General features: G+C 37.0%; 1 long non-coding RNA gene across 1 annotated transcript; it reads right to left on the minus strand.

The window, feature by feature from the left end:
* Positions 1-2245: 2245 nt before the first annotated feature.
* Positions 2246-14142, minus strand: LOC136805344 (uncharacterized). Its single transcript, XR_010846374.1, has 4 exons — positions 13897-14142; positions 12188-12477; positions 11800-11990; positions 2246-3016 (listed from the first exon to the last, which is right to left on the minus strand). It is a non-coding gene; the product is annotated as an uncharacterized lncRNA (long non-coding RNA).
* Between the last annotated feature and the right edge of the window lie 5868 nt (positions 14143-20010).

Raw genomic sequence — 20010 nt, forward strand, 5'->3', positions numbered from 1 at the left:
TGTACTAAAAGAACCAGAAGATATAAGACAAAAGCAGCTGCTGTCGTACAATCTCCTTCCGCAGACACAGTCGATAATACTGTCGATTTGGATACCCAGAGGACCAACCAATGGATGGAACTATACCAGCAGATACAGGTGATTTTAATATGATCATAAACAGTTCAATTTTGTTGAAAATTTTCGAACTTTCAAATGAAAACTGTCCCAGCTGCGGCAGAAGAACTTTGCGAGACACATGAATATGCTGCGGTCACTAAACAAGTCAGCATATGATCGTATTTTGAACAAATTACATCCTCTTTATGTACAAGCTGGTGAGGAAGGCATGGCAAAAGCAGCTGCTAATATTTCAACTGATCACAATGATAACAATAACCAAGGTCCAAAAGATATCGTCACTTCATTTAATGGATCGTGGCAGCGCCGTGGTTACGCATCGCTGAATGGAATTGTTTCGTGTATAGAGCGAACAAATGACAAAATAGTTGATGTCGAAGTGAAAACTAAGAAATGCAATTCATGTCAGTTCTGGGAAAAAAAGAAAGGAACAAAAAATTATGATGATTGGAAGAAAACTCATGTTTGTAATGTCAACCATGAAGGGTCAGCTGCCGCAATGGAAACAAGTGGAACTTTAACCATCTACAAACGATCCATCGAAAAGAGGAATTTAAGATACACAACCTACCTAGGAGATCATGACTCAAAATCCCACCCCAATATTGTTGAGGCAGACCCATACAAGGACACTACTGTTAAAAGAAGGAGAATGTATTGGACATGTGCAGAAAAGGGTTGGGTCGAACCTCCGAAGAGTCCGAAAGGAAAGCCCGAAGGAACGTAAAAAGGTTATGTTTGGTCCCCGCAGATTAACTGATGCAGCGATAAACTACAAACAAAACTGTTACGGGTTAGCTATTCGTCAGAACACACACAGTCTCTATCAAATGAAAAAGAATGCAAGCGCCATTATGCACCATTTTTCACGCGCAGAGGATTCCTGGTGTTCTTATTGGAACAAGAGCAAGAAAGATAAAGAGTGCCACCTTAACCTGTCTTCTAACATCAAGAATGAGCCAGAAATTTCAAAGCTTTTCGATAGGCTAAGAAATGACGAAACTCTCGAGAAATGTCTGCAAGGAAAACTCAGAATGTCATCGAGTCCTTCAATGGGATCGTCTGGACCCGATGTCCAAAGCGAGTGTATGTTTGTCGTAACACCCTCGGCATTGGAGTTCATTCAGCCATGCTTGAATTCAATGAAGGTAAATCAGGGATGCAAAGAGTGAGGGAATTGGCTGGCTTAAAATTGGGCAAAGTTCAATTGGAACAAAATGAGAATTCGGTCAAAAAACATATGAACCCTTTAACTGCCGATCCTTTTTTTCATACCTCGACCTATCTGCCGCGGCCTTACAAGTAATTCAAATTTCTTTGCCGATGACATGAATAGCGACAAATACCGACATGAGCGTTTTCCATTTCTTTGCCAAGATTATTTTTCCGATATTTCCAATGTCGGCATATGCAGACAAGAATTCATTTCCCTAAATTGCCAATGTCGGCATATACCGACAAAACATTTTTGACCCTAAAAGCTTCTCGTACCCTAAAAGTAAAAGTTTATGAAAAAAAATAATGAAGCACTCCCAAGGAACACATGTTTCAGATATATCGAACTATTTTTGGCGTCTCCCGGCCTTCTTAAAGTTTTAGCCTCGTTTTGGCACTAGAAACTCGCCCCATGCCCCTAAAATAAGAATTTTTTTAGATTGATTTAGTAGCCGCAAGGCATTTACCCAAGGAGTATGTGTACCAAATTTCAGTTAATTTGGATCATTTTTGATGTCTCTAGGCCTTCTCAAAGTTTTAGCCTCGTTTTGGCGTTAGAAACTCGTCCCCAGGCCTCCAAAATAAAAATTTTCAAAAAATGATTAAACAAGTGTCCGGGTATTTACCCAAGGAACACATGTACCAAATTTCAGCCCATTTGGATCATTATTGACGTCTCTAGGCACCTAAAACCGTAAATGACCCCCCCCCCCTGGGAATTCAATTTTTAAAAATGGTACCACAGTTGTGCGATTCGAACGTTTTCTCAAATTGAGGATGATTTCTGAAAATGTTTGTGTTAAGTGCTGAGAATGGATTCAGAGGTGCTGCAACCGAACATGGAAGATAAACATAAACAGAGATGGAAATAGAACCGAGAAAGTCAGTAAATCTTTTTATTTCTAATTAGCTCATTACTTTTTTCTAATCAGCTCTATTATAAGCACTTTAGAACAATAAGGGGGAATGGGCCATAAAGGGGGGAAATGGGCCAAAAAAACGAGTTTTGTGGATTTAAATGCAATTTTTCATGTAGAATTCAAAAATCGAATTCATTTTCTTCTATAACATCGACATTGACCCTAAAATGGGGTAAGAAAAAATGGGCCAAAAAATCGAGTTTCGTCAATTTAAATGAAAAATATCCATTTTTATGCACTTTTTCATGTAGAATTCGAAAATGGAATTTATTTTCTTTCAAAACATCGACATTAACTTACTTTCATTCACGGATATTTTTTTCCCTTTTTAGTGCCAAGATATTCGCGAATCTTGCAATTCTATACAAAGACTCCAGTGAAGAAATGGATTCAAGCGATTCCGAACCGCCCATCCTACCAGAACGTGAAGAAGCTCTAAAAGAGACCGACACCGAAATGTCTTGTTCAGACTCAGATTCATCGGAATCAGACTCTTCGTCTTCGTCGGATGAGGAAAGATCTTCATTACCATCAAGAGGTCGTGGTCGACCTCGAACCCGTGGTCCTGGAAGTCGTTACAGGAGTCGCGGTGTTAGAACGCGTGGTCTGGGTTGTAGTGTTGGACGTGGTCATGACCGACCGGGTGATGCTCATGGAAAGAAGGTTCCTCCCAATCCATGGAAAAAATGGGAAGACGCTCGCTCCATTTCAGCTGGAACTACCGGAATTCGACCGTTACAATGGCCCCACCGTGGAGGTTCCTGAAAAAGTCAGTGAGATTATCTTTTTATTTTTAACTGATGAGTTAATTGAACACATCGTGACATAAACCAATTTGTATGCTGATCAGTTCCTCAAACAGGCTCATATCACAGAAAAATCCCGGGTCCATGGATGGAAAGAAGTGACCTCGAAAGACATTCTTAACTTTCTTGGTCTCACAATCTTAATGGGTATTCACTCGTTAACCACAATACCCGACAGACTACTGGAGTGTCTTTACTTCAACCCAACGTTTCATGCGGTTATGTCGCGTAATCGCTACCAATTAATAGCGAAATTCATTCACTTCAATGATAATTCTAAATACGACTCAAAGGACCCCAAAAGAGAGACTCTTCAAAGTTCGGCCCTTGCTTGATTATTTGGTGGCCAAATTTCAGGAATTGTATCTGCCATCAATCTGCAAACAATTGCTTTTGCACAAGGGGAACGAACCTCTATTTTCAACAGTATCTTCCCAAGAAGAAGGCAAAATTTGATATTAAATTTTTCACTTTGTGTGACCAAAACGGGTACGTTTTCAAAACTGACATTTATGTAGGGAAAAACAAGAAAGCTGATCAAATTGATGATGATTTGCAGAAAGATCTCGGAATGACAGGTCGAGTTGTGGTAAGACTTATGCAGTCTCTTCTTAACAAGGGACATCGTTTTTATCCCGCATCAGTAAGATTCTCGCGATTCCATTGGTCGAAAGACATCACGTGGAGGTGGGATATAAACCGTATCTGTCTTCCTCGCATTCGATTGAGAAAAAAAAGAAGACATTGCATATCGACGAATGCGGTTTCGAATGTTTTGTTTTGAAAAGACAGAAAAAATAAAATAAGAGGAAAACAGTGATTGAGAATGTTTGTGTGAATAGGATGCAGAAAATCTTTAAGTTATTTTGATTTTTACTTTTATTTGGTTGATATGGATCGAGCTAGACTTTCAATTGCGATGCTATAAAATGTTACTTTCACATATCCCGCTTTTACAGTTTGCTCTTTATTGTAAGTATCTGTTTGGAGAGTTCTGAAAATCTTTCGTGCTTTTGGAACACATGCAAAAGGACTTCAACGGGATAAATCCGTTGCACGGTCCTCTCGAGGTGGGATACGGGATATACAGGGATCAGTAAAAACCGTATTGGGACTCGGCAAGCCTCGCCACCAATACGGTTTTTACTGACCCTGTATATCCCGTATCCCACCTCGAGAAGACCGTGTAACTAATAGTATACCGACAACTGGTACACAGGTGTGAATCTTTACAAATTCCTACAAGAAAATGACACCCCAGCCTGCGGGACTCTTCGTAAAGACCGTGGTAATTTCCCCAGGGGGGGGTCAACTAAAATGTAAGACATATATGAGTACTAAAAGGATTTTCGCAAATTTTTGACATACCCCCACCTATTTTTCGAAAATGTTATTTTAGTACACATGTACTAAAATTATTTTGAGCAATTTAACATAGATACCACCCATTTTTTGCCCTTTTACGGGTTTAAATTTACCAAAATGGGGTCATTGTTACAAACCTAGTCGAATTTAGCGCATCAATCTGCAAAATAATATAATTTTATTACTAAACTGTGCTAAACTGTACATAAAAATATTTTTTTTAAATATTTAAAAAATTGGAAAAATTCTGAAAGATTTCTGAAGATTTTTTCGAAAATTCCTGAAAAAAAAAATCACATTTTTTCCAAAATTGTTAAAAAATTGCTCCATTTTGGCTGATTTTAGAACAAAATACTAAGATTTTTCAAAAATTTCTTTAAGGGACCACCCTTTTTGGTATTTTAGTACACATGGTACTAAAATTATTTTTGAGCTTTTTTGCAGTACCACCACGTCACTAAATGTCATGATGTCTGAGATTTTAGTACCGACCCCCCCCCCTGAGTTCCCAGCAGATTTCAAAACAGGCAAACTAGAAAAGGAACAGACCAGATGTGTGGTCGACGACAAACTATTGGCTATGCGGTATCAAGACTCGAAAGATGTTTATTTCCTTTCGACCATGCATCGCCCTAAGCTCGTAACCGTATCCAAGAAAGACCGTAACGGCGACGATGTAATGAAGCAGGAGTTGGTGAATGATTATAACCAAAACAGCGACGATGTGGCCTTGCATTTCATGAAACACAGGTATAAATTCAGTTTCCGTTTGCAATACTTGCCTCTGTCTGTTCTTTTTATCAACCATCTCTGTCCGAGAGAATATGTCTGATTTGGCAGGTTTAGATTTTTTAGTCAGTTTGTCATTCATGCAACGTTTGCTTTTACAGACCATCCACATCGCGGAAGTATTATACCGCTTATTGGGAAAACAGAGAGGCACTTCGTATTTCAATGAAATGCTATTCTAAGTTTCTTCCAAACGAAACGACGGCACGCATAGTGGCTGAACGAGATCGCATGCTCTCCAAACAAAAGCCACCGACGAGAAAAGACATGCAAACATGGTTTACAAAAATGGCCAAGCTGTTGCAGAGCTCGACCGGGGAGAAGTTTACGGACGAAGGCCTTGTCCAATGCTTCAATGATTTGGACGACGACGACGTTCATTGTGAGTTTATGTTTAAACCCATTAAATTAATTAATATGAATTTACATGAAATGTTTTACATCTGGAACTGAACAAAATAATGTGTGCTAGTCTGAATTACAATTCGGGATATAGTACAGTCTGTGTTGATATCAATTTGTAATTCTCTATTTAATGTGTAATTTGTGTCATGTTTGTTTCAAATTTTTAGTTGACAAGTCTCCGGATGTTCCATCAACAGCACAAAGTTCCATCAAAGTACCAGGACCTTTTCATCGTGGCTTGAAAGGAACTTCTACTTCAACTTCTACTCCAAAAAGAAAGGCACCAGAAACTGGTAAGGTACCTTTTGTATCAAATTACCATTGAATTTTATTATTTATACCTGGCATTGGTGTCCGAGAATCCACCCAAAATGCACATCAATATATGTCTGACTGGTCTTTCTTTTTTAAAGTGCTCATACTACATAAAAGGCTCTCATTAAACTTATTAATTCTTTTCTGCTCATTCAGTACCTGCTAACCCTGACGAATTGACAAAAAACGCTAACATCAACGTTCCAAGTTCATCGAAAAAGGCACCAGAAACTGGTAAGTTACCTATTGTATGAAATTACCATGAAATTTCATTATTTTTACCCGGCATAGGTGTCCGAGAATCCACCCAAAATGCACATCAATCTATGTCTGACTGGTCTTTCTTTTTTAAAGTGCTCATACTACATAAAAGGCTCTCATTAAACTTATTAATTTTTTTCTGCTCATTCAGTACCTGCTAACCCTGACGAATTGACAAAAAACGCTAACATCAACGTTCCAAGTTCATCGAAAAAGGCACCAGAAACTGGTAAGTTACCTATTGTATGAAATTACCATGAAATTTCATTATTTTTACCCGGCATAGGTGTCCGAGAATCCACCCAAAATGCACATCAATTTATGTCTGACTGGTCTTTTTTAAAAGTGCTCATACTACATAAAACGCTCTCATTAAACTTATCTATTTTTTTCTTGCTCATTCAGTACCTGCTAACCCTGACGAATTGACAAAAGGCGCTAACATCAACGTTCCAAGTTCATCGAAAAAGGCACCAGAAACTGGTAAGTTACCTATTGTATGAAATTACCATGAAATTTCATTATTTTTACCCGGCATAGGTGTCCGAGAATCCACCCAAAATACACATCAATCTATGTCTGACTGGTCTTTTTTTAAAGTGCTCATACTACATAAAAGGCTCTCATTAAACTTATCTATTTTTTTCTTGCTCATTCAGTACCTAAAAAACTCGTACAATTCGAAAATTGCACTCGTGATTTTTTTGTTTCGAATTTTCCTCGTCCTTCCGGACTCGGAAAATTAATAACGAAACAAATCACACGTGCAATTATTCTCGAATTGCACTCGTTATCATGTGATTACATGTACTAATTAATATAAAAATTTTTGTTTGCACCAATTATCAACTGTTTTTGAAATCTATATAACTACCTTTTCAGATGTTAGTGAAGTTTACCCACTATTAGGTCTAAGATGGAATATGGTCTTAGGTAGAAGAAGAAGGGGTTGGATTTTTTTCAAAAGCTAATCGCCAGGGGTTGGATTAAAAATGTCCCGTGTAGAAAAATTGAACGGAGGAAGTTTTGCAAATATTCTTTCGAAAATATAATCGACTACTTAGTCATTAAAGGACGAGATATTTAATGAGATGTCTTTTTTATTATTAAACGCGAAAAAAAGAATATACAAAGCTATCTGCCTTATGAGCAGATTTTTGATTTTTGTTTATACTCTCATTGCCAATCAGTTTGCTGATATTTTTCAAGTTGACGATAATATGAAATACTTGAATTTCATTTTTTCCTTATTAGAAGTCAGCAAATTTTGATGGTTTGTCGAAGAGAAATCAAATCATAATGATGCAAGACGACCAATTCATCTTCTTCTTCCTTCCTCATTCAGTAGGTTTCATATATGCTTCCAAAGTCATGCTAGGGTATTACTACTTGATTGACTTTGACTATCCTCAATTCTATTTCAGTACTATTTCTTCGGCGATACAAGTGTACCAATCGAAATCACAAGAGTCTTGACAATTTCATGGGCAAATTTAGAAGTTTCAAATTAAAAAGACAGGGTTTGAATTAATCTGATTGGAGAAAACTGATGTAGTCGGGTGGATAAATATTCCCCACACTACATTTAAAGTAGAAAAGAGCTAATCAGGGAGGATCCAGACAACAGGTATCACAATCATCACAAAGATGTATGTTTGATTCTTGGTATCAGATTATTTCGATCAAAGGAGACATGGCTTTTTCCACACAAGCAAAAAAGAAGATGACATTCATTGAACTCATAGACCAAAGACCAATGACACGGGCAAATTGACGGGAGAAGGCTTCACACGCTGTATTGTGGATGAGATTACTAACATAGAATAAAAGATGGCCAAGTTCGTGCGCTTTTTGAAAAAAGCCGGAAAATAACAATTTCAGACGAAAACATTCGAAACTTAAAAGACTTGCATCATTACAGTTGAAGGTAAACCATGCGAAAAGTAAGGATTTGATCCTCTAATTATAAAAATTTATGCATTTAAAATTGCATTTATGTTTTTTACAACAACATATCCCTGAGATTGTAGGACAATATGCAGCCAAGAATTTTTTGAAGTGTTATATTTACCAAACTGTTATACTCTTTGTTTAGGATATTTTGGATGACTTCAAACTATGGCTGAAAACTTGCAACGGAAAGTTTAGTTCTGCTGCACAAGCCATCCGGAATTCAGTGGAATTCATCTGGAAGACCATCGATCCCAGCCAGTCAACCGTCAAAATCCAGCTCTTCGACGTGGATAAACTAGAAGACGACTTCTTCAACCCGAAGTTGGCCATTGCAGTTGTAAGTCACCATATTTTTAATTTAATCTACTTAGACTGGGGCTCTTGCAAATTTGGAAATTCGGGATATACAGTAACCAAAAAATGATTCATCCTAACTTGTTTTAAGTTCTCTAGTCTGCCCCTCTTAATCTTAAAAATTTATAAATATATATTGCAATAGAATAAGGGATATATCAAAATCGAATGAAAAGCTGTCCATTGCATTTTCTTTTCATTTCTTTCTTTTTTCAGGCACAATCTAAGAAACCAAAAGACGAGCAAAGTCCACACCTTACAGCGGGTACACTGTCAGGCAAATTGGACAGTCTAACATCTCTGTGTGCGTACAGCAGCTTGAAACACGTATATGTCGGTATGTTGACGGATGAAAGGGAACTTCTTCTGATGAAGGTCAAGGAGTTCAAATATCGGTTGAAGAAACCTGTTCTTCAAAGGTAAATTGCAGTTCTTTTTATAGTTTTTTCAGTTCTTTTATGTTCTTTTGCAGTTCTAGTCTTCCTGTCTCTCCGTTTAAATCTTGGAAAAAAGGCTTGTTCAAAGCAAGTTATCTTTTCAGAACCATTTTTGCAGTTTATTTAATGCTCGTCGAACCTTTGTTTAGATTCCAATTGATGAAGAGCTGGAAACATGCAACGCTGATAACGCCTAACGACCTTCATCAATGGGGACAGTCCTCTCATATCCAAGGGTTGATCAAATTCCTATCAAAAATATCGTATACATCAAAACCAAAAATGGACAAAGTGACTATTTCGCAAGTAAGGTTTTCTCTTTGAATAGTATTTACTATCTTTTATAAGAATATCAGGGTGAAAATTGGCAAAATCGTAAGAATACCCTAAGAATGCCCTCCAGGGTTTTCATAGATTTTGATAAGCAAAATAGTCGTTTTCTACAACTGTTTTTTTTTTCGTATGACTTAAATTACGTTTTTCCAATTAGTGATTTCATTTCTTTTTTCGAGAAGCCATTGTTAAAGTAATTTTGTTATCTATATTTCTTCAGGCCTGTGACATTCGCAATTTCCTAATGATCAGCATAACCATTAACAAATGGTGCAAGGGCTTCAAATCTGATCAACATTTCCTTACAAGACATCACCAAAGCAATCCCGACAACGCCCAACGATGGTTTCTGTGGGTTCGAATTTTCTTCGTCCAAGTACAAAACGTGTTTAATCTACGGAGACAAAGTGATGTGGGTTAACCAGGAACTCTACGAATTCATCACTGGTTACATCACTTTCATCAGGCCCTTGATCGCTCCCAAGATTCAACATTGTTATTTACGAGTTCTTCAAAGAAGTCAAAGATACGGGAAGAAGGAGATGAAGAGAAAGACCCGGGACAGATGGAACACGCGATGATTTCGTCAGCATTCACAAGATCGTTCCAAAAAGCTGATGTATTTGGTTCCACGGACAACAACAACAGGGTTTCTCCGTCACGCCTCCGCTGCGCCGCCTGCACGGAGCTTGTTGGTGTTGATGGCGAAAACAGCGACGATGTGGCCTTGCATTTCATGAAACACAGGTATAAATTCGGTTTCCGTTTGCAATACTTGCCTCTGTCTGTTCTTTTTATCAACCATCTCTGTCCGAGAGAATATGTCTGATTTGACAGGTTTAGATTTTTTAGTCAGTTTGTCATTCATGCAACGTTTGCTTTTACAGACCATCCACATCGCGGAAGTATTATACCGCTCATTGGGAAAACAGAGAGGCACTTCGTATTTCAATGAAATGCTATTCTAAGTTTCTTCCAAACGAAACGACGGAACGCATAGTGGCTGAACGAGATCGCATGCTCTCCAAACAAAAGCCACCGACGAGAAAAGACATGCAAACATGGTTTACAAAAATGGCCAAGCTGTTGCAGAGCTCGACCGGGGAGAAGTTTACGGACGAAGGCCTTGTCCAATGCTTCAATGATTTGGACGACGACGACGTTCATTGTGAGTTTATGTTTAAACCCATTAAATTAATTAATATGAATTTACATGAACTGTTTTACATCTGGAACTGAACAAAATAATGTGTGCTAGTCTGAATTACAATTCGGGATATAGTACAGTCTGTGTTGATATCAATTTGTAATTCTCTATTTAATGTGTAATTTGTGTCATGTTTGTTTCAAATTTTTAGTTGACAAGTCTCCGGATGTTCCATCAACAGCACAAAGTTCCATCAAAGTACCAGGACCTTTTCATCGTGGCTTGAAAGGAACTTCTACTTCAACTTCTACTCCAAAAAGAAAGGCACCAGAAACTGGTAAGGTACCTTTTGTATCAAATTACCATTGAATTTCATTATTTTTACCCGGCATAGGTGTCCGAGAATCCACCCAAAATGCACATCAATCTATGTCTGACTGGTCTTTCTTTTTTAAAGTGCTCATACTACATAAAAGGCTCTCATTAAACTTATCTAATTTTTTCTGCTCATTCAGTACCCGCTACGGACGAATTGACAAAAAACGCTAACATCAACGTTCCAAGTTCATCGAAAAAGGCACCAGAAACTGGTAAGTTACCTATTGTATGAAATTACCATGAAATTTCATTATTTTTACCCGGCATAGGTGTCCGAGAATCCACCCAAAATGCACATCAATCTATGTCTGACTGGTCTTTTTTAAAAGTGCTCATACTACATAAAAGGCTCTCATTAAACTTATCTAATTTTTTCTTGCTCATTCAGTACCTGCTAATAGTGTGGTCGTGTTACAAAAATACAGGCTGTTTGTAGGAAAAGAATAAGATCCAGCTGAAACTTTCTCCAGACCTTCTCTATAGGATGGTTATGCCTCAGGAAAAATTCCCCTAAAATCCCACTGGAGGAACATCCTTTATTTGGGACATTTCTTTTTTCCCCAGGCAAAATCCTAAGGGCGAAATTTTTTGAAAATTTCAAACTCATTTTTAGACATTATCAAGTATACCTTTCGAAAGCTCTCGAAAAGTTATATAGAAGGCTTTTAAACGGGTATAGCCGATTTCCTTACCTAATTGCGAGTATGCAGCTGGTGTTGTACGAGGACAAATTCTGCGTTTAGAGCTTCGAAGCAAGAATGCGCCTTATAAAACCGATTTTGAAGCTGTGGTGATAAGAGTATGCACTGCAGTCCTCACTAACCTCGAGGAAGAAGTTATTACTTAAAGAGGGTACAAGTTTAAAGGTATCAACCATTATTGATGGATTTCAATTTCAAGGAGCGTCAGCCAAGAACTTTTTAAGAAGAATTGGTTCATAAAGATCAATTCGATCTACAGAATAATAAAAGATAATCAAAAATGATATATACTTTACCAACCTTGACGTCTTTGAGCCTAAAAAACACCTGCTCTTTGAACATAACAAGATTAAATTATTCCAACATTGTGTTACAACCAACCAAATAGTCAGCGAAAATTTGCAACCATAAGCCAAAGGAGCCAGTCTTCCACAGTGAAAAGAAAATTACTTTATACTGATTGATTGAGCCAGCTTTGAAAGCGACAGAGCCTGAAAATATCAAAAGATGAAGTATAAGGGCTGATTATAGTATAGATTTTTGCAAACTTGTAGGGTAAAAGCTTTGGAATTTTAGAGCATTGCTCTACACTAAGAAATCTTCTATTAAAATGTAAAAAGTTAAAAGATGAATGTTCAAAATCGCAAGAATCAAAAACGTCTTTAATAGTAACAGTAATAATGGGTACCTGCAACGATCGTGAAACAATTCCGATTGCGTTTATTGCAAGTTGTTTCCATAAAAACGTAACTTTCCATAGATACTTGTTTTGTAAATCTGTTATAATCTTTGGCCCAATTCAACCCATCAAACAAATATCCACCAAAGTGGTGAAATAAAATGATGAAATCCAAACAATTAAGATCTCCGTGAAAACCAGACAGAAAACTTCCTTTAAACCTTTTGGTCTCGACGATTACATATTAAGAATGGTCTTCATCCAATTCGACAAATAATCAGCATTTTCGTCCTCGACCACTAAAAAAGAAGAGGATTTTTTAATTGGTAAAAACTAACTCAGATACGAGCTCTCTAGTCTGTACACAGACCCAATATATACGACTAATTTCAAAATTCATTGTCGTAGAGTCCATAGTGGGCAACACCCCTCCAACCCCCACCTGAAAAAGGTCACCCCCACCTACATAGGGTTACCCCCACCTGAAATCTCATATCAGCCCAACCCCCACCTTTTTCAGCAACCCCCACCTTTTTCAGCAACCCCCACCTAAATTTGTAAAATCTTCGAACCCCCATCTGAAAATTCAGTTTATCCTTTTTTCCTTTAGGAAACATATGTCATAGGTAATGGATATAAGGAGGTGAAAGGGGTAGAAAGGGGCTACACCATACTCCAACTCATATGCGCAAAACGGTGCAATCGAATCACACCTTCGAATTTGGAGGTCTTGTACCTTTTAGGAACACTAAAGATCCCAGTTAAAAGTCCCGAGGACTACAAACTGGAAAGGAAAAGACTGGAGAACAAATGAACTCTTTTTAACCTTCAGAACTTATGACAGTCATTTGTTTATATTTTTATCTAGTATAGTATGTGGAAAGTTGAAAAAGACAAAAAAAGTACAAAATCAAACGAAGTTAAATACAGAAAACTTGACAACCCCCACCTGAAAAATGTTACCCCCACCTACATAGGGTTAACCCCACCTGAAATTTCTCATCAACCCAACCCCCACCTATTTTAAAAATCTGAAAATCCTCTACCCCCCCCCCCCAGAATCCAGGGGGAGTGTCCAGCACTATGTAGAGGTTCTGTTGTCATTGTCTTTTTTGACCGGGTTTGCACAAAATTCATAAATCTTTGCAATTTCTTATATTAAAACAACTAAACTTTAGCTTCTAACTTTGACAAAATTAGTCAATCTTTTTTTTTTTTTTTTTTTTTTTTTTTTTTTTTTTTTTTAAGGCCTTTTTCAGTATTCTTATGACTTAGTCAATTTTTTAGGCCTTTTCAAGTATTCTTATAACTTGACCTCTTTAGTTCCATTCATATTCATATTCATTTATATATTTCATATTTTGTTTTCTCCCTAGACTAGTTATTTCCTTCCGAGACAATACTCCTAGGAGGAAGGATAAATTTGCCTAGCCCTTTGCTAGTTTCGCTAAACCTCCTTTCAAATTCTTGGTCTCTTGTGTAGTTCAGGCGCTATTAATCTCCCAACTTCAACTAAATTCCTTCTGTATCTTTTATTTTTTCAACCAGGGGCCGTCTCATAACGGGAGAAAAATTTCGTATATTCAAACAGACCATTTACGGTGACAGCTTTTTAAATGTATATACGGTTTTGTAGATATTTTTAGATATACCTCAAAAGGGGTGATAAAAGAGAAATATTATTATTATAAGTTAATTAAAGAATTCAAAATATTTACCTCTAGATCTCACATAAACCTGGTGGATAACTTTCGGTGACAAATCCAATTCAAATATGTTTCAATCATTTGTGAAGTAAACCAAACTATGTCAGATGTAATCAAATATTAATTCTTTTTGGTTTTATAATTTCCATGATGAGGATATATCGGAATAAGTGGATTCTGTTCTTTGTCTCCTATCCTGGTATCACTTTTCCCAATTTTTTTCTTTACAAGCCTTTTTTCAATTCTACATTTATATTTTTCTCTGAAAGTAAAGAAATGATAGAATATGACATTGAAAAACGGTACTATATAGAGAGCTAGAATATCTATTGGCAAAATGTAGTAGCATTTCTAAGCTGTAGAAAAGTTCTTTAATTTTATCCCCACTGGTCATTCAAAAACCCATTTAAATTTAAAACGCAATATTTCTGACCAAAGAATTTACACTAGATCACTTAAGGCCAGGGTATGACAAGGCCTTCAACCACGAGCCTACCTAGATTGAATTCAATATTATTTTTCTCCGGTATAAACTACAAAATTCAAAAATACAAAGATTTATCGAAAAAATAAGTATTAAGAATTACAAAGTATACATTAAAAATAGATGGAAATCGTTAAAATTCCATTTTATGAAATAACAGGCTATCTAAAAGCTATCAAAAATTTTGTTCAAAATCTTAAATAAAAATGTCAGATTCAGTGAAAATTTCTTCAATACATGTAAAAGCACAATAACACGGAAAATATGCTACAGATAAATGTTAAGGATAAATTACTTATTAGAGATGGCGGTCATCGTTTGTAAGCTTTACTAACACACAAATTAACTTAATAAAAACGCGTAAATTCATAAGGAGATATCGCTAAGTTTTTTTACCGGTGTCATGGAAAACAGCTAAAATTTTTGAAGCGCCTTTTCAGAAATAGTTTTTTTTAATCGACGACTGACTCCATCATAAATCCTGCATTTTCTTCGTGGAATACAAAATTAAATATGACACACTTTAGCTCGTGTTAATTCCACACCCAGCCCCTGCCCGCCACCTTGCGGCAGGTAATTACCGGGCGCGTTACAAAAAGGTTTCGCTCTAAGAAGTGAGTTTCCTCAAGATCCGTACATTTTTAAGATCTGCATCCTTTAGAACAGAAAGAGACGAGATAAAACTTAAATTTTGATGGGTCATTTATCGAATTTTAATCGATTGGGTCATCAAAGGTTATACTCAAATGAATAAAAAGGTTAAGTTAGTGAAGTTAAGAAACTGCTCAAAAACATTAAATATGGACTCCCAAATCATCCAACCACTTGGCACTTCAGTCTACAGCCTTTAAACACCTACATAAAGTCTTTGAGGGAAAAAAGGATTGCCTGAGATAATATAATAATCCATCTATCTACCAATCGCTTCATTTGCGAACAGCACGTGGCTAAAAAGATTTTAAAAGTCCGTTCTCTGTGATACTCAAAGACCAGATAACCAAATCTTTCTTCATATTCTACGAGGGAAAACTATTAACAAATATCCCGATACTAGACAAAGCGTTTTTAACGTACACGTCGCTATTCTATTTATTGCATTTGGATTATCCGAAAGATTTTGAACAGAGCTTCAATGTTCATCAGAATTTCGTTTTCAAAATGTTGGCCAAAGCTTTCATTGGATCCATTCAACACTATCGAAGAAGCGACTGAGCTTAAAAAAGAGAGAAACAATAAGCACCCCTGCAGGAGATCAAATCAAACATTGCTCAGGGTTCACAATTAAGGGCGTGCGAAAAAGGAAAGAAAAAGCGTCGGACAATGGTTTCTTCCTGTTCTTTTTCATCTTCAGGACAAATATTTTTTTTTTTTTTTTTTTTTCTTTATTGAAACAAAGACACGTGTACACTACGAACATATATTACAAAACATTACTTAAACATAAAATATAGTCCCTCCCCCCGCTAGGAACTAACGTTATATCGCCAGAGGTACTAGACTATGTAAAAAATAAATAAATAAGTAAATAAAGAAAATAAAAAGAAAAAATCTTGGAGAAGGAAGCTACAGTTGTTAGGTAAAAGCCTAAAATAAAGCACCGCTAAACCTTCCAGTTTCGTTAAGAAATTCAACAACAGAACAAAGAATAGATTTATTTAGATTTGAAGTCAAACTTTTCATCCCCATATAATAAAAGCCGACAGAAAAAAGGAGGGTTAAGTGGCGGATGAAAAATAATGCCTAGGGTCTGAAGTTTGTCGAACAAAGATTGTCTTGCATGGGAATATATAGAGCAGTGCAGAAGAAAGTGTTGAGTGTTTTCAACAGAGTTAGTTCGGCAACCACAGAAAGGGTCTAAAGTGTCGCGGAAGCCATGTCTAAATTTATGCTCGTTGAGATGGCTGAAACCGACCCGAAGTCGATTAAGAAAGATCACTCCTTGAATGTCAGGAACATCAAAAACATGGGATTGCTTGGGTCTCAAAAATTCATAGATTGCTTTTTTGAAAGTTTTGATTGAAGGTAGATCTCGTATATTACCTCCCAGAACATTCCACTGAGATATGCAGTACGGAAAAAAAGTGTTACGGAAACGTTCAGTTCGTATATTAAGAGGATAAATAGGATTTCTTGTTCTAAGGCCACCTGGTGCTGTAAGTCTTACTGGCAGGTAGTTACGTAAATACGAAGGGGCTATATTGTTAATAATTCCATAGAAGAATGTCATTCTTCTAGCAAAGCGCCTGTCAGCAAGACTTTCAAGACCAAGTTCTGAATATAGTTTTTTCTTGAGACGTTCCACGAAAACAGCCTGTTATAGCAAGGCAGGCATTATATTGAATAGATTCAAGCTTCTGCACAAAGGTAGCATTTCCTGGGCGGTCATATACGATATCACCATAATCAAGATGAGGCCTAATGAAAGATTTATAAATGGTTAGTAGAGATCTCCTAGGCACATGCTTGCGAAGTCGGTTAATAAGACCAATTCCTTTATTGGCCTTTTGTATCTTCTCATCTAGATGGCGATCAAAAGAAAGTTTTGAATCTAAGATTAAACCAAGATGTTTCTGGTACTCACTGGTCGCGATATTAGAGTTATTAAAGGATATTACTGGAGCATTAGGAGGAGTGAGTCTACAGGTAAAATAGACTTCAACAGCTTGCTTAGATGGGTCAGGGTTAAAAGACATCTTCCATTGATGAGCCCAATCAGTTATCCTGGAGAGATCTCTGTTAAGTACATCAAGGCTCAAGAGTTGATCAATCACATGAGAGAATAAAGAGGTATCGTCAGCAAAGATCTTGGGTTTTGAGTCAAGGTTTTCTGGAAGATCATTAATATAACTTAAGAAGAACAATGGACCAAGAATCGAGCCTTGAGGTACCCCTGCATTGATTCGCTTCCACTCAGATGTTTTCCCATTCAACACAACTCTCTGATGCCTATCGTCAAGAAAGCTGCGAATTAAGGAAAGTAACGGTCCAGTCACCCCATAAGATTTGAGTTTAAAGAGTAAGCCATCGTGCCACACCCGATCGAATGCCTTTGAAATGTCTAAAAACACCCCCCTGGTATCTAGAGAAGGATCTTTGTCAAACCCTGTATAAATATCATGCGTTATGGATAACAACTGAGAAATGCAGGAATCCCCCTCCCGAAAACCAGACTGACAAGGAGAAAATAAGTTGTTATTTTCAAAATATCTGTAAAGTGTATCATAAATACACTTTTCATATATTTTTCCAAACACAGGAAGAAGAGACACTGGTCTGTAGTTTTTGGCTATGCTCCTGTCTCCCTTTTTATAGACAGGAACCACGTTTCCTTTCTTCCACTGTGATGGGAAGATGCCAGAGTTGATAGAAAGATTGAATATACTAAGCAAAGGTTTTACTAGAGACTTACCACAGATTCTGACCATACGAGTAGAAATATTATCCCACCCATGGGCCTTGTTAACATTCAAAGAATTAATAATAGACTCGATTTTTTCTTCTTCAAATACAAGATTATCGAGTCTGGAGCTAGTAAGAAATTGTTCAGGTGGCAAAACACTGCCAGTATCGATAAGTGAGCATTGGTTTGAAAAAAAAGAGTTGAAAATATCGGCCTTCTCAGAAACATCGCTTACAAGGACGTTTCTTTCATTTCGAATAGGTGGAATTTCGGGGTTTTACGTACGTTCAGAAACTGCTTCAGAGTAGACCAGTATTTCTTAAATCTTACTTCCTATGTTTGGATCATTTAAAGAGTTGCCAAGACGAGAAAAATAGTTATCCTTGGCAGTCTTGATGGCCAATCTACACCTGTCAACCAAGGACAAATATAATGTTTTGCCGAAAAAGAAAAATATATAAACAGAAAGGGGACAGATAGTTTTGCAGGAGTTTCGCAAAATCAAAAGCCTACTTTCGTTGAAAAGGTAAAATTCAGAAAGTTGCGAAAAGTTTAAATGACTGTTTTCGATAAAGAAAGATAGCGAGTTGATATTTCGTATCGTATGGTATTTCGTGTTCGCAATTAACGTTCCTGAATACCATTACGATACGTCTATCGTTTCCAAAAATAAGGCTTTGGCTGACTTTTATCATCTCTAGACATCATTGTCATAGAGGAAATACTTAAACACGGTTTTCTCTATCATTCTTTAGGTAGCCATTGAGATCATGCTACGAGAAAACAAACACCTTATCTGTAAGGAGTACGAAGCCATGTTTAGAGCAGAGACATCGTCTAATGTCGTAAGTCAATGTTTTTATCAGTTTCGTCAAAGGTACGTTCACTTGTCGAGTGGGAATCGAACCTCAGTCGCCTGTGTAGCAACCAAGGTCAATGACTACAGTACTAAACCACAACGCCTCAATAGTTTCAATGAGTTTTAAAACTTGAACAGTTTAACCAACAAAGGCGCGAACTTTAAATCGACGATTATCATGGTTTTCGATTTAAGCGTTAAATCCATAGATATAATTGATATAGTAATCGGAAGTATACGGAATTTAGATGTTCCCGTTATACTAGGGAGGGATGTTATTTTGCAAAAATGGCATAAATTCTTAGCCCATTTGTCAAAAGTTGCCTTTGGGTATAAAAAGAAGAAAAAATTATGTTAAAACCCTGTGGTACCCTTTTCAAGGTTGCCACGGGCAGGGTGCCACCGTGGCTCCGCCAGCAAAATCGAAATTTCAAAAATTTTCAAAACATAGTGAAGTGACCCCTCATTTGAAAGGTATTTTCATGCTGGTTAAGAAAATCAATATTTTTAGATCGTTTTTCTCAAGTTACTTCTTGTGAGAGTGTCTTTCACCCTTACAATATTGAGTGTAAATCCTCCCCCCCCCCCTTTTTAAAAGGGAAGGGGGGATTTTTTTCAGAAAATAGGAAAAGGCGGGGGCAAAATGGTTTTCAAAAATCTAGGGGGGGGGGAGAAAAAATGGGGGGAGAAAAAATTTTTCTACTCTTGTCAAGAAGATGATGAAGAAGATGACAGAAGGCAAAAGCCATACTGAGCAGATGGAAGTGCTCAGTGATATGTTATTATCAGGGGACACTGGAATAATGTTTCCACATTTCAGTACCCTCATCATGATTTTGTTGGCAACACCATCAAACACTTCCCCACTAGAGCGAAGTTATTCATTTCTTCAAATGGTTTGCTCCAAGGAACATAGCTCCAAACAACATAGAGACGCTCTACATCTTCGCAACACTCAAGCTTCCTGTTAAAGGATCAGCTGAATATGTGGAGGAGATAAAAATATTAGAAAAAGACACCAGCTAGTTTGCATCTTTCTGGTGTGGCCTATCGCTTTTTAAATAAACTGATTAGAAGTTATCTTTCACTAGCAGTTCATTTTTAACTTTTCATTTCACTCTGTGGAAACTTTTTTTTCAATCTTCATTGTATATATAACAGAGATAACGTGAAAAGAAGCATCAAGAGCAAAAATTTCTAGGGGGGGAGGGGAAATTTTTTTTCAAATCTCAGAGGGGGATTTAAAAGGGGGAGAGGGATTTTTTTCCATTTTCTAGGGGGGGGGCAAACCTACTAGGACACTATGTTATATTCATTCATAATCTCCAGGTTGAAGTTTACACCAAATTTGACGGAAAAAAGAATCCCTACATAGTAATGGAA

The sequence above is a fragment of the Clytia hemisphaerica genome, unplaced genomic scaffold (genome assembly GCF_902728285.1).
Source record: "Clytia hemisphaerica strain Z4C2 unplaced genomic scaffold, Clytia hemisphaerica genome assembly, whole genome shotgun sequence".
Lineage (NCBI taxonomy): Eukaryota > Metazoa > Cnidaria > Hydrozoa > Leptothecata > Clytiidae > Clytia > Clytia hemisphaerica.